This window comes from Sus scrofa, chromosome 6 (genome assembly GCF_054392235.1).
Source record: "Sus scrofa isolate SSC_HxYL_T2T_F1_AM1 chromosome 6, Sscrofa_HxYL_maternal_Yorkshire_Landrace_v2.0, whole genome shotgun sequence".
Classification (NCBI taxonomy): Eukaryota; Metazoa; Chordata; class Mammalia; order Artiodactyla; family Suidae; genus Sus; species Sus scrofa.
Genome location: NC_139388.1, coordinates 104,719,295 through 104,734,509, shown reverse-complemented (window position 1 = coordinate 104,734,509; position 15,215 = coordinate 104,719,295).

Sequence of the window (15,215 nt, the reverse complement as noted above, 5' to 3'; positions counted from 1 at the left end):
CCCATTAGTCTGCACAAGCTGTACAGCACCAAGCCACACCCAACAGGGAATGAGCCAAATCTGCAGCCCACAACCTGACTCGCCGATCGGCACAAGCCCTCCTAGAGGGTGAGAGAAGCAGCTGGGTGGAGGCTTGAGACCTAAGTGGCTTTCTTCCTTCTCAAAGCCAAGGGCTCACCTCAAAATGTGCTGCTTGGCAAGCAAAGGCCAAAGACACACCTTCTCTGAGTCTCCACCCAGCTCACCCCCTGCTTCATTCAGCCCCTTCCAAGGATGGCCCATGCCTAGGACCTCGGACAGGGGCTCTACGTCCCACCTAGGACCACCAGGGTCAGGTCAGAGGGTAACTGGTCTTAAACACACATGCACACCCTGCCTCCCATATATACATACCCAGGTGCACACCCCATACACATATGCACATAGGTGTGTACACACACACACACACACACACACACACACACACACATGCATAAATGATTGTAAAAATTCCTTAGAATGCTTTCTTTAAGAACCAAAGTTCTGGCTCCCCCTCCCAGCATTTCCTGTTTGAGTTTACTGTCAATGGGGATGCAGTCTAACGCTGTAAATAACAGTCTCCTAACTAAATGACACCTGCTGGAAAGTTCCTTCTTTATGGGTTTCAGAACACAAGGTTGGGGTGGGAGAGGATGAGAGATGGATTCGAGCTCTTCAAACATCACTCTATTGATTTATGTATGAAAAAAATATGGAATCTGTCAAGGCAAACAGCACTCTGTTAAATGTAAAATGTAATACCAGCTGTGGTGGCCACTGCTGCCAATACATATATTTCAAGAAGTCAATTTACTTTTAAATGGAATTTTAACATCGGTGAAAGGAGTCACACGGAATCTCTTATTTATATGAAAACTGTCTTCAGCCGACGGGAACAACACGCAGGATCTCAGTCTGCAGAGACGGAAGCCACGCAAACTTCAGCAGACATGTTTGTTTTCTCAATTATTTATTTGCCTGCAGATGCAGTGGGCAAAGACGGAGAAGGAGGCGGGGAAGGCAGGCGGCCGTCCAGGCCTGCCAGCCTTCCAGTTCCTGGAGGCTCATGATCAGCAGAAGGGGCCCCTTTTCAGGACTTGGGGAGTGGCCTTCCTCAGGAGGGGGGAAGGTGACCATGGCAGAAAGCCACATCACCCATGCTGAAGGCCAATGCAGAATGGAGGCCCATTCTCTCCATCAGCTCTGAATTAGAGCTGTGTGATCCTGAGCCTGTGGCTCCACCTCTCTGGGCTGTTTCTTCATAAGTAAAGTAGAGATGGCCCCTCTTCACTGTCAGAGTTTCGTGGGAATTAAATGAGAGGATGGACATACAAGTGGCATCAGTCCAGCCAGTCAACGACCAACAGGTACCACTTTCCTTCTCTCTTCTTTTTTCCCTGAACTGAAGACTCCTGTCTTGCTCAAGTTTCAAGGGTAAGATGATGAGGCCAACCCACCTTTCTGGTTCACAGCACTGCCAAGGAGGCCTCTCCCTTCTTACAGGCAGGAGCCTCAGAGTTGCTGGGACCCATTAATGACTGGGGTAGACTGGTTCAGTCTTCTCGCTCAGCTAGCAGAGGCACTGGTTTAGTGTGGCACAGGGGACCTTGTTTAAAGAGCTTAAATAAAAATGTATGGAGTTCCTGCTGTGGCTCAGCAGAAATGAACCTGACTAGTATCTGTGAGGATGCGGGTTCCATCCCTGGCCTCACTCGGTGGGTTAAGGAGCCCAAGTTGCTGTGGCTGTGGCATAAGTCGAAGATGAGGCTCGGATCCCACATGACTGTGGCTGTGGCTGTGGCTGTGGCATAGGCTGGCAGCTGCAGCTCCAATCCGACCCCTAGCCTGGAAACTTCCATAGTGCAGCCCTAAAAAAAAACCCCACTAAACTGTATGAGTGGTAGGCCAGAAAATCCCTGTGGCTGGGCTGAAGGTTACTTAAGTAGTAAATCTGATAATGGCACATTTTCAATGCCCAGAAAGGACCCTCTTCTTAGGCAGAAACAGCACATCGAGACTCTCCCCTGCCTTGTGGAGCAGGGAGTTGCCCTTGGAGGAAAATCACAGAACAACCTCTTCAAGAACAATAGCTTCTGCTGATCACGGAGCCATGAAGGAAGTCAAGGTCAGCTGTCCAGCTCCAGTTGGACGCCTGACCCCCAGCATCCTGTGGGCGTCCGCAGTGACCTGGCCGTAGGTGAGGGTTCCAGAGCTGGGATGGCATCTTGTCGAGGCCAGTCCAGGCCCCGGGGTGGGGGCCTCATGGGACAAACCCATTCTCTCTGACCACCCACTTGGGCTCCCTGACCCCTTCAGAAATGACACGATAAAAGAGTTGTATTAATATTATAATGTACAAGATAATCCATGTGTGTTAATAAGAATCCACACAGCTCGTTTTGGTTCTAATTAGAATCTGAAAATACATTCTCCCCTCTAAAATCCGTATCATTTTATCATCGAATTACACATCCCGTCCACATTAGTGGTTCCCAGAATGAGGAGCCTTTAATATAGATACCAAGAGAGAATGGATTACATGCTTTTAGTTGGATGTGATGAACACTGATATGTGCTTGTGGGAAGATTAGAAAGAAATCACTTAAGCACCATGGATCTGTCCCCAGTACCCATCACGTTGGCCACATAAGCTTTGCCAAGATACATTTACAAGGGCTTAAAGAAATGGACCCCTGACTCTCATCACCCCCAAACAGCTCTTAACACATGTATAATTATGAACCTCCCCTTTTTTTCTCATGCAAAGCAAAATAGACTCTCCCAAAGAACTCCTTCCCCCAAAATTCACATCTCTTAGTATTACAGGAAGTTTAGAATAAATTCTTTAAAAAAATTTTTTTTGGCTGCACCCATGGCATGCGGAATTCCCTGGACCAGGGATCGAACCCACCGCAGTGACAACACTGGATACTTAATGGCACATTTTCACACGGCCAGAGAAATCCTAGGGTCAATTCTTTCTGTTTTTTTTTTTCCCCCTTCCTTTTTATGTTGCACGGCCTTGGTGTGTATTATATCATAAGCTGATTAATTTTCTCCATTTTGGTTCTAAAATGTTTAATTCAGCTTATTTTGGATTTCAAAGCTCAGTCTTTCTGAGTGGCCAAGCACCCAGAAAGTTTTCAAAACAGACTCTTACAGCTATTATTTTCTGTCCTTACCTGAAACAAAAGTGGATTCACTGCCACTCCCTCTCCATCCTTCTTTCCCCTCTGCCTGAACCAAAGCCAGAGACTCTGACTGGAAAACACAAGACTGAGCTCAAAATCTAAACCAGTGAAGACCCACAGAATGTTTGGTGCCGTCAGTGTTTTTAAGGCTGCCCTTCATCTATCCCCATGCCCCTGGGGTCAGGAGAGGGACCTCTCTGTTGCGCGCCTCCCTCCCTGGTAAAGGCATATGCCTGGATCTCCCAGCTCTGCCCCTATCAGTTGAGTGAACAGGGTAAGTGACTTAACCTTTCTCAGACTCAATTTTCTCATGTCTTAAATCGTAAGATGGTACCTAAGTCACAGGGTCTTTATGAGAACTAAATGAGGGGTCCAGGCAATGGGGCAGGCACATGGGAAGCATCCTTAGGGCATCTGTTATCATGCCTCTGAAGGTTCCCTCCCCCCAGTGAGTTACAGTGATGCATGAATCTGGGTCTTTAGCCTCTTCTTGCTCCCCACCCCAATCTCTTCCTGGCCCCAGCAGCCACATAGTCAACTCTGATTTTTTCACTCTCTATTTCCAAGGTATTTCCTACCAGGGCAGGGGGCCATTCCTTGCAGATACCCTCTCCTGTCACTGACCCAGGCTCTTGGACTCTTTAATCAATAGAAATTGATAGGAAGCCAGAGGAGACTTTCAGATGGGCAGGATAGGAACTTGGACCCGACATTGGTTTCTGAGCTGAACTGTGACATGGCCCAGGAGGGATGGAGAGAGGTACGGGTCACAGAGAAGCCCTGGGGATCAGAGCCATTCCCCTCCCCTACATCCCAGGGCTCACAGTGGGTGACTTTCTCAGGGATGCCTGAGACTGTTCAGTCAAGGTCAAATCCATCCTGCCCCTCTTTCCAGACATGTGGTTTGGGGACAACTTCATCTCAGCCCTGGGGCAGCAGGGGGCTCTGCCCTTAGCATGGGGTCATCTTTCTCTTTTCCCCCCCTCAAAGATAATTCTTGTCTCGGAGGCATTCATGGATATTTTTTCAAAACCAGTGAAGCTGTCAGTATCATTGCCTGGAGGACAGCAAATCTGAGCCAGTGTCCAAAATACAGGAACCTGATGATAAATCATAATACCTTCTTTTCCAAAGAAAATGTCACTTTCAGGACAGATATCTACTTTCGGTTCTGCACAAAATGACGAATGGACCTATCCTGAGACGGCCAGTATATTAAGCAAGCCAGGTCTGGGAGCAAAACTGAGGCAGGGATTAGGGTGCTGCATGAATTAAGGGCCCGGCTGGGCCAGCACCCTGGAGGTCCCCTCAAGTCCCACCAACCTGGTGCCATACTTGGACTGGGGCCCCGCCCTTTCCCTGTAGGGCCCCAGCTATTCATCCTCTGCTGGTTGTTTTGGGGGCATAAGGAAGGAGCTGGCTTGTAACCTCAAGGCTTTTGTCCTGACAGCATCTCTCTGTATTTTTTTCCAGCTGCAGGGTTTCTCCAGCAGTCTGGAGAATCTTCTGAAATTTCTCTTCGGACCCATTAACTGGAGAGTGATAAAGCTCTGAGCCAGAATACTGCATGATTTGTTACCCCAGAAACATTTCATTTTAATTCTTTAAGAAATTGCTTGGGGTGATTCTGGGGGGAAAAGGAAAAAAAACCCTGAAAAACTAGAGTTAAATGCTTTCACAGGCAAAACCACTTGCTGTTAAAATCATTGACTACATTTTTTGGGGGAATGCTTGACTGATTCCATGCACCCTACTCTAGAAATATTGACGGATTCTCGGCTGTGTTGGCTCCCCAAGCACACATAACACATAATCCTTGGCAAAATTACTAAAGGAATCATTTATATGGGCTGGAAGACTGCAGTTCTGCCTGGAGAATTGCATTATTTCTTATCTCAACTACCCTGCTGTCATTTTGCAAGTGAGCATGCACAGCTCCCCAGAGACCTGCCACCTTGAGGCTGGGATGCTATGGCTGCCACCTCCAGAGATGTTGGGCCTTGGGGGGTGTGGGATGGAGGGCAGATGCCCCAGTCACTCCTCTCCCAACCCCGAGAGTGCTTCTGCTCTGCCCCTGTGGACACCAAGGCCACCTGAGCCCCCAGATGAGACTTGAGCAACAGAGAAAAGGCTCAGAGGGCAGGTCCAGGACTGGGGCAGGCCTGGCTGCAGCCAAGATGGGCAACACCTGTCCAAGGCTGGCATCTGCATCTAGACTATGGTTACCTGCCATGTTGGTTTCGCAGGAGGATGAAATCAGATCGAGAAGCCAAAGAGGCATGCACGTGGCCTGAGCATCATAAGCCGTCCTCAGATGGTCAAGTTCATTCTGACACTTGCTGATCACGTTCTCAGAGAGACTAAGGCACTTGTGTTCCTGGATCAAACTAGAAGCCCAAATCGTTCCAAACATGCACGCAAACTTGGATGGGCTTGAAAAACAGTGATTCTTCATCAAGTGGTGTGTCTGGAGCAGGAAAGGGAAAGGGAGTGGGAGGTCTCTATTAATCCCTATTATAGATTTAATAAAAGATCTAACTCTTCTCGAGGTTCTGGGTTCCCAGGAAGGACCCCCCCAACCCCCAACCCCCAAGCCCCTGTGTGTGTGTGTGTGTGTGTGTGTGTGTGTGTGTATGTGTGTGGCACTTCCCAGAGAGGGCAGTGCTGGGAGATTTCTATATTGATTAAAGGAAGCATGGGTTTAAAGTTTGAGGAACACTAATGAGTACCTACAGTGACAGTATTTTACAGCCCACTGCTCTATAGATTTTTATTTCTTTTCAAGAGATATGTATTACACATCCAATCAACCCTCTGAATACCTTCCAGAACAGGAAGGAAATACCTCCTGTGCTGGCTGGGTTCCTTTCTACCCTGGCCCACAGTGAAGCGGCAGGCAGAATGCTTGGCTTATGGAAGAGTGTTTATTTGGAAAAGACCCAACAACTATGGATTGAGCCCTACTATGTGTTGGTCACTGCTTCAGTACGATAGTGAATGGGAGCATGTGTCCACACTATGGAGTTCTTGTCTAGCAGGAGAGAGGAACACTGAGAAAGCAAGAAATTATATAATTTCAGATGGTGATGGTTGCTCTGAAAGACATAAAGGGAAGTCACAGGGCAATTCCTGTGCCAGGTAGGAGTTGCCATTTTATCTATTCATTTTTTTGGCTGCGCCCACAGCATATGGAAGTTCCCAGGCCCAGGATCGAATCGGATCCTGCATTGCTGCTGTTGTGGTATATGCTGCAGCTGCTGCCATGCTGGATCCTTAGGTGGGAATTCCCAGATCTTTCATTTTAAATAAGACAAATGGAGGAGTTCCCATCATGGCTCAGTGGTTAACGTACCTGACTAGGATCCATGAGGATGCGGGTTTGATCCCTTGCTTAGCAGGTTAAGGATCTGGCATTGCCATGAGCTGTGGTATAGGTCACAGACATGTCTCAGATCCCATGTTGCTGTGGCTGTGGCGTAGGTTGGCAGCTATAGCTCCAATTCGACCCCTAGCCTAGGAACCTCCATGTGCCTCAGGTGCAGCTCTAAAAAGACACAAGGCAAAAATAAATAAATAAGACAGATGGAGAGGGCCCTTGCAGAAAAGGGTACTGGAATCATGATAATAACTGAGCAATGGAAAGAGCTGAGGCAAAGAGAACCGTGTTGAACATTTTAGGATGCTTTTGGTTATAAGCAAAAATCTCTACTCAGGAAAAAAAGAAGCCTTGAATAATAAGGAAATGGATGGTCTCACAGAAGAGGAACTCCAGACCTAAGGTCCCCATTAAGGTTGCTTGGTTCAGCAGGTCAACAAAACGAGGAGATCCTGTCTTGCTTTCTTTTTTTTTTTTTTTTTTTTTTTTTTTTTGTCTTTTTGCTATTTCTTTGGGGCTGCTCCCGTGGCACATGGAGGTTCCCAGGCTAGGGGTCGAATCGGAGCTGTAGCCACCAGCCTACGCCAGAGCCACAGCAACATGGGATCCAAGCCGCGTCTGCAACCTACACCACAGCTCACAGCAACGCCGGATCCTTAACCCAAGGGCAGGGACCGAACCCGCAACCTCATGGTTCCTAGTCAGATTCATTAACCACTGCGCCACGACGGGAACTCCCCTGTCTTGCTTTCTACTTGGCCATTTTCAGCAATGGTTTCGCCCCAAGCCTGCTGTTCTGCTGGCAGCCTTGTCTAAACCCATCCCTCCCTCTGGTTTCTTAGGAGTGAGGACACCCTTTCTAGATGCTCCCCTGCTGAGCCTCTTCCTCCTCACCAGCCCAGGTTGGTTAGCGTTGGCTTGTCCTTTCTTGAGATGCTTCCTGACAAGGGCAATAGAGCCAACAGACAGCCTGGTATACTCCCTGGAGGTGGGCGTTGGACAGCCCTGGAATCTGGCTGGAGGTAGAGCACTCAGCCAGTCAAGGAGCCAAAAGAAGCCTGGGGAAATAGGGGACCGGCGTGAAATATGAGTTTAGAGTGGGAATCACAAGGAACTTGCAGGGGAGCCACCCCAGGGCCTAAGCATTAGAGTGATAGAGTCCGATTTTTATTTTTATTTACCTATGTTTACATTTTTAATGAAAGTATAATTGATTTACAATGTTTTATCAACTTCTGCTATATAGCATAGTGACCCAGTCACATATATATACATATATATATATATATATATATACACATTCTTTTTCTCATATTATTTTCTCTCATGTTCTATCACAAGTGATTGAATATGGTTCCCTGTGCTATACAGTAGGGCTGGTTTGCAGTTGTAAAAGCCGGTACTCAATTCTCAGTACCCAGGATGGGGCAGAACAAGAACAGCCTGGAAGGGAGGAGGTGGGGCCCTGGACCAGATGAGACAGGTGCAAAGGGAAAGGTGGGTTTAGCAGATGCCACAAATAGGAAACTTTCCCACTTCTCCAAACAGAGTAGAACTACTGAGTTCAAGGATGGTAACATCGTTTCCTAAGCTTTAACCACAGTTTAAAACCACAATGCAGAGTAACTCAACCTCTAGTTTAATACCAAAGTCACATAGCCAGGATTTTTCTTGGTAGACAACTGGCCCAGGATATCCTTCTAGAAAAACTTAACGGTCAAACCAAAGTATGCTGGTGGGGATATGAAACACGTAAGAGTCTGGACCAAAATGCCCTCGTGAAAAGAAAACAAATAGATTTAGGCTGTTTTCACTTTTCTCAAAAAAGAAAAAAGTCACCCAGCTGTCTAAACCAGCCTACAAAGCTGTTTCCAAATCAATCCATCAGCAGCTATAAAAATCCATATTGAAGAGAACAGACTTGTAGTTGCCAAGGGGGAGGAGGGAGAGAGTGGGATGGACTGGGAGTTTGGGGTTAGGGGATGCAAACTATCACATTTAGAGCATATAAGCAATGAGGTCATACTGTACAGCACAGGGAGCTTGAATCAGTCTCTTGGGACAAACCATGGTGGAAGATAATATGAGAAAAGCAAAAGGAATACACACACACACACACACACACATGAATATGATTGGGTCACTTCACCGTACTGTAGAAATTGGCACAACATTGTAAGTCAACTATACTTTAATAAAAATAAATCCATGTTGATCCACTCCAGTCAATCTGAAGGAGAATAAACTCTCCTGAGACCAGGAGTGGTGTGCTTGCTCTCTAAGTATACGGTTTGCTATAGCGATTAACCCCCACAAATGTTTCTACTGCTGTGTATAGCTGAGGCCAAATTGGATAAAACGTATTTAGACACAATCAGATCACTTTGTACTCAAAACACCTTCCAGGAGAAAGGCAGCCTGCTATCCTATGGCTGAAACCTTCTAGGGAAATGTGACGGCCAGTTTTGCAGGTTTGTTGGACTTGCATGCTGAGCAGAGGGGGTTTGCCGTGTGTTTATACCATCCTGACTTTCAGAAGATGTGCCGAAAATCCAGGAAAATCTGCACAAAGTCTGCTTTAGCAGACGGCCAGGACAGAAAAGTAACTTATGTTCTCTTTTGTCATTTCCTCACCTCCTTCCAGAATTCTCTATTCTCTACCATCATGGGGGCTCAGAAGCCCAGGGTCTCCTCAGCTATTTGCTTCTATTTTTTCCAACCCAGACTCCTTTGGACTCAAATAGGAGGTTGACATAAAGGGCAGAGACTGGGAGCCGGTGTCCAGCTCTCTGCCGTATCTTAGGGTCCAGTTCTTCATCCTCCGTGCCTCAGCTTCCCCTTCTGGAAAGCAGTGGAAATGAAAGTTCCCATCTGCCAAGGCTGCAGTTGAGGTCCGCTGAGCTGATCAGGATGAAAAGAAATCAGGCAGCGTGGGGTCAATACCGGGGAGTGGCAGGTGGGACTCTGACCCTTCTCATCCTTCTCCAAGGAGATTCTCACGATTTCCCACATTCACTTCTCAGTCCTTCCGTCGTTTCAGGTCTTCCCTGTTGAGTGATCTTGGGTACATGTTCCGAGCTCCATCACTGACTCCCAACGGTCCCAACCTAATATTTTACTTCTGTCCTAAAAGCTCATTTGCCTCCCAAAGACTCCGCCTCATTCAGCTTCTCTAGAAATTCTGTTATGTGCCAGGTGCTGTGCTGGGGGAGGTGAAATAGGATGAATGACATTCCCCTTAGCTCCCAGGAGATGGCAAAGCTCTCCCACACTGCTCGGCTTTATCACAAGTCACGGGTGCTCTCTGTTCCTCATTTGGGGATGGAGAAAATGGTATACAACTGTCGCCATTGACTGTGGGACCAGGTGGACCCCACTGTGGCACTGATCACAGTGACTAAGTAAGTGGACAGCAGATTTATGGCAAGACGACTGGGTGGATATGCCTGTTTGATTTCTCCAAAGACGGCCAAAAAAGGCTACACAGGAGCTCTGATGTTGTTACACATTTGCATCTAATGTGTGATTTCACTGAGGTTTACCAAGAAGCAGCTGTTCATAGGAGAGCATTCATGGCTCATCCAGATTTGACCCTGGATCTTGCCAGTGATCTTAGGTAAGGACAGAGGTGGCAGGCCCACAGACCATTCCTCTGAGCCCCCAGCACACCACACTGGGTGCACTGCACTGGTGACCCGTCTGAGTGAGCAGCTTCTGAACCCATGAATGCTCAGACTTAGGAACATAGGATGTTGACCATGCCTTTCATTTCAAGAAAACACTGGTCCAGTCAGATGAAAGGACAAGGGAAGCATCTTCCCTGCCCCCTCCACCCAAATTCCATGAGAAAATAGAGCTGCCACTATTTGTTTCTTATACCTGTTCCAGTATGGACTACGGCATCTGCCACTCATGCAAGCAGGTTTCGTCATAAAGTACCTTCTGATCCAGTGCTTTTAAGGTGGAACGTGCACACCCAAGATATAGGACCTGATTTACTGCGCGAGGGAAGAAAATACCAGAACCTTACATGTAATTAAAAGTGTGCAGTTACAAGTTTATATTTTAGGTATATTTTATATTGTCCATGGTGTTAACATAACGACACAGGTAAAGATATGGAACATTATGTATGTAGTGTGGGTGCTTAAAGTTTGTTAGGGAAGGGGTACAACACAAGGGTTTGAAAAACATTGTATCTGGACAATCATACATAGTGTCTGAATTGTATGGAACTTCTGAGTGAGTATCAACAATTCTCTAAATACCTGGATGATGTCAGCTGTGATTTGCCAAGACTTCATCCCAGTCTCAGAGCAATTTCTTCTTCCGAAGATGGGTGAAATGGATTTCATAGATGAACAGGTCGGGGGGGGGTGGCGAGGAGTGGGCAGTCCTGGCTTATCCTTTAACTAGAGGTCCTTGGATGGGCGTCAAGGATTCTGAGAACCCTCTGAAATTGCACTCGACATCCCCCTAAAGGGTGAAGAACCCCTGCTTAAATAAACATCAGGGAAATACATTAAAGAAGTTTTTATGACTTGATGTAAGGTGTTCGAAAGCATTTTACTCTTCAGATGCTGTTTGATTGTGTTGCTTCACATGGCAGGATTAGGCCACTACGAGGCAATTAGGACAGAAAAAAACCCCACCCACACCTCAACTGCAGATTTTTAGGTGGGGGAGAAGGGAAAGGATTGTGACAGTAAGAACATTGTGAAAATAATTATAGAATCGGTTTTTTTTTTCTCTTTGCCCTGGATGCAGTTCAATCTTAAATCAGAGGCGGTTTAGTCCACTCAGAATTTCTTTAGCATTTGGGTATTTACTGCTGTTATTTACCTTTGGTAACCTCGTCAGAAAATGATAGGCTGCAGTTTATTATTGATTCAGTGTAACCAGTTAAGTCGGGGCCTAGCAGAATTTCTGGCTTAAAATAGGCTGCTGAGAAATATTTCTGCTGTGCAATGGCTCCCCTCCCCCAAGCCAAGGTGCATTTGGGTGTGGAGGCCCCACAGGGCAGATGTGATCTTGACCTTGTGGGTCAAGGGGCCAGTCCATCTTCTACTGAGTCCGGCATATCTTATCTCCCTCTGTTAAAATCTGAGGCATTAAAACACCACATCCCATGATAAAGCCATCATGATGATGAACAGTAGTCTTAATTGGGTATTAAAGGATATTTATGTTGGGATGACTAAGTTAAAACCCCTAATTGATTGGAGACGCTTGAGTAATGGAACCCACGGAGACCCATTAGCATCGCATTGACACGTTAGCTTATCTTGATAGCTGATGGCTAAGCGATACAGAGGAGCGCCTGGTACCACAGCACATCCAGCAGAAGATTTCTGACCTCAGATTTATGTTCCCTAAAGCAACAAACCCAGCTGCCGACTTCACGGTCTGAATTACAGATTTTCCATTTAGCTGGACGACATGAATCTGCGGCTGCGATTATGTCTGCAATTACAGCCCCCTCAAGTGCCCACCGCCTTCTAATGCACTCGTTTGCCTCGCCCCCTGGCCTTCCCCTGGAGTAAAAGGGCATCTACGGCCCTCCAACCCCCCATCACTCGTCACTCTGCAGAGCTGTCACTAGACAGATGCCTGGTCCCCTCTCAGGAGTGCCCGCCCCTGCTGTTCTGTTCATTGCTGCCTTTCTCTCTTCAGAGGAGGCTTCCTTTCATCAGAACTTTCCAATCTAAGAAATAATGAACTCAATTCTCCCCCTCTGTTCAGGGAATGTACATTCCCAGAGCAGAGCAGAGAAGAGATTTTCAAATTTAACAAGCTGTGGCTGAGCCCTGCCTTGCCCTGGGCACTAAAGCCCACTTCTCAGTTTGGGGATGGGATAGGGGAGGGGTCGTGCTCTGTGGGACCAGCGATAGGTCTGGTCCCAGGTTTTTCTCCCATACTTTCCCTACAGCTGATTGGCTTTGATCCTGGAAGTTTGAGATGTTATCTGAACCCTATGTCCAGGCTCAGGTCTTTCCTTTTTCCTTTCTTCTTCTTGTTTTTTTTTTTCTTTCTTTTTTTTCTTTTCACTTTAAATGAAAAGCACTTATTTAAAAAACAAACTCACAGATTTCAGAACCAGTCTTATGGTTACCATAGGTGAAATCATTGGAAGGAGAGGAGAATTGGGAGGGTGGACATAACATATACACACACTACTGTATGAAATATGTGGTTAACAAGCGCAGGAAAATTCACTCAATAATTTGTAATAATCTATATGGGAAGAAAGACTGGATGTATTTATATGTATGACTGATTCACTTTGCTGTATACATGAAACTAATACAACATTATAAACCAACTATACTCCAATAAAACTACATTTAAGAAGAAAACATGACTATCTTATACACCTTATTTTATCATCCACTTTAAAAACTTTTTTAAAATTAATTGCAATGGCGAGTCATCCTTTTTTTTATGAAAGTTCATATATTACCTAAGTATGGAAAGTTAAGCCTTCAAAGAATATTTACAAATTTCTTTTCAATGCAGATAGAAACATAAGCATTATAAAATAAATATACACGTAACAACACAAAATGAAATTTCAGTGACTTTTTTTTTTTTTTTGTCTTTTTAGGGCCACATCCGTGGCATATGGAAGTTCCCAGGCTAGAGGTCAAATCAGAACTGCAGTTGCCAGCCTATGCCACAGCCACAACAACACCAGATCTGAGCTGCATCTGCGACCGACACAGCAGCTCCACGCCAGATCCTTAACCCACTGAGCAAGGCCAGGGATCGAACCCGAGTCCTCATGGATACTAGTTGAGTTTGTTACTGCTGTGCCATGATAGGAATTCCCCAAAATGAAATTTCAATATACTTCTTTTCTTGAAAATTACTTCCTATTTTTATTTAGCACACGGTGGATATTTTCAATGCCAACAAATTACATCTGTAGATACACAGATCAGATGTAACATCATTGATTTAATGAATGCACCTGTTATCATTAGATATTAGAATATTTCCTAATTTTTTTTCTGTTCTTTAACAATTATAGGATGAGCATTCTTTGGATGAATCTCCTTTTTCTTTTTATTATGGAAAATTTCAACCATGCACAAAATAAAGTGAATAATATAATGAATCCCAAACCCAGAATCTAGGTTCAAAATTATCAACATTTTGTCAACCTTGTTTCAGCTGTCTCCCTTCCCGAAATGCATAATCACACACACATACTTTTTGTTTCCCTAGAGAGCTTCAACACAAATATGACACTTTCTAAATTCTTTCTAAAAGATAGGAAGAGAGGAGTTCCCAGTTCAGTGGTAACAAACCCAACTAGTATCCATGAGGACAGGGATACGATCCCTGGCCTTGCTCCGTGGGTTAAGGATCTGGCCTTGCCATGAGCTCTGGTGTAGGTTGCAGACATGGCTCAGAGCCAGAGTTGCTGTGGCTGTGATTTGACCCCAATCCTGGAAATGTCCATATGCCCTGGGTGCGGCCCTAAAAAGAATTATAAATAAATAAAAAATAAAAGACAGGAAGAGAAGCGTAAGAAAGGACCACCAGATAAGACCAGCTTCCTTCCTTTCCTCAGTCTCACCCCGATTCCTCCGAGGGGCGCTGGTTTTGAGGAGGTTAACCCCATCTCCAGCTTTTCCTACGATGTTAGAATGGCAGGCCTGCTGCCCACCTACTTTATAAGGTTCATCATTTCTCAATCCTTTGACCTTTCTGAATTTAATCAAGTTCCTTAGCCTTTTTGAGCCCGAGAGCTGGAATAGTAATAACAGAGAGCAGGGTTGTCCTGGGAAGTGACCGCGATCACGAAGGGGATCGGGGGAGAGCACAGTGCCTGGCACGGGGTGAGGCACGTGGTCCAGAGGAAGCTCTTGACCTTAGGGAAGCAGGTCAGACAGAGGCTCCAGGCACCTGAGCCCAAAAGGGGGGCCTTGACCTTGAGGAAGGTGGCTCGGCAGGGCCAGCATGTGTCCGGATGCTTGGCCAAGCCATGAAAACAAACACCCCCTTGCATGTTTTTTTTTTTTAGCAAAACCGTGCTGGGTGGTCCACGTGACTGCAATGTGGCAACGCTCCAAATGCCTAACCTGTCTGCAGTGGGTTAAACCAAGTCCCCCATGTGACTCGAAACTGCCTGGTGGGCATCATGAAGTTTCCAATTCCTGCTCTGGGGACTGTGACTCCAGGCAAGGTGCGTCCCATCCCCTCACCCGGAGAAAGAGGACACTGGGTCCCACAGTCCCCAAGGGCTGTTTCAGCACAGAGGGCACACTTAGAACCTGGAGATGCCTGGTCCCCAGACTTGGAGCCTCACCTGTGAACGAGCACCAGGGGCCGAGGTGTTGGGAGGGCCCAGGGTTTACAGTCAGCAGACCTGCTCAAGGCTCATCTTTCACCAGCTCCTTGACTTACAGAAAGTCTCACCATCACTAGGTTTCTGCTGCCTGGGCTGGGATGCAGACATTATGCCCCAGGGTTATTCATTCACTCCCTCACTCCTTCACTCATTCATTCCTCAAATTCCATCGAGGGCCTCCAATGTAGGATGTCCTGTCCTATCAGCAGAGAAGACATCTGTGAGCAGAGCAACGGAAATGCCTGCCTGCCTTCTCGTGGGGACACGTGAACAG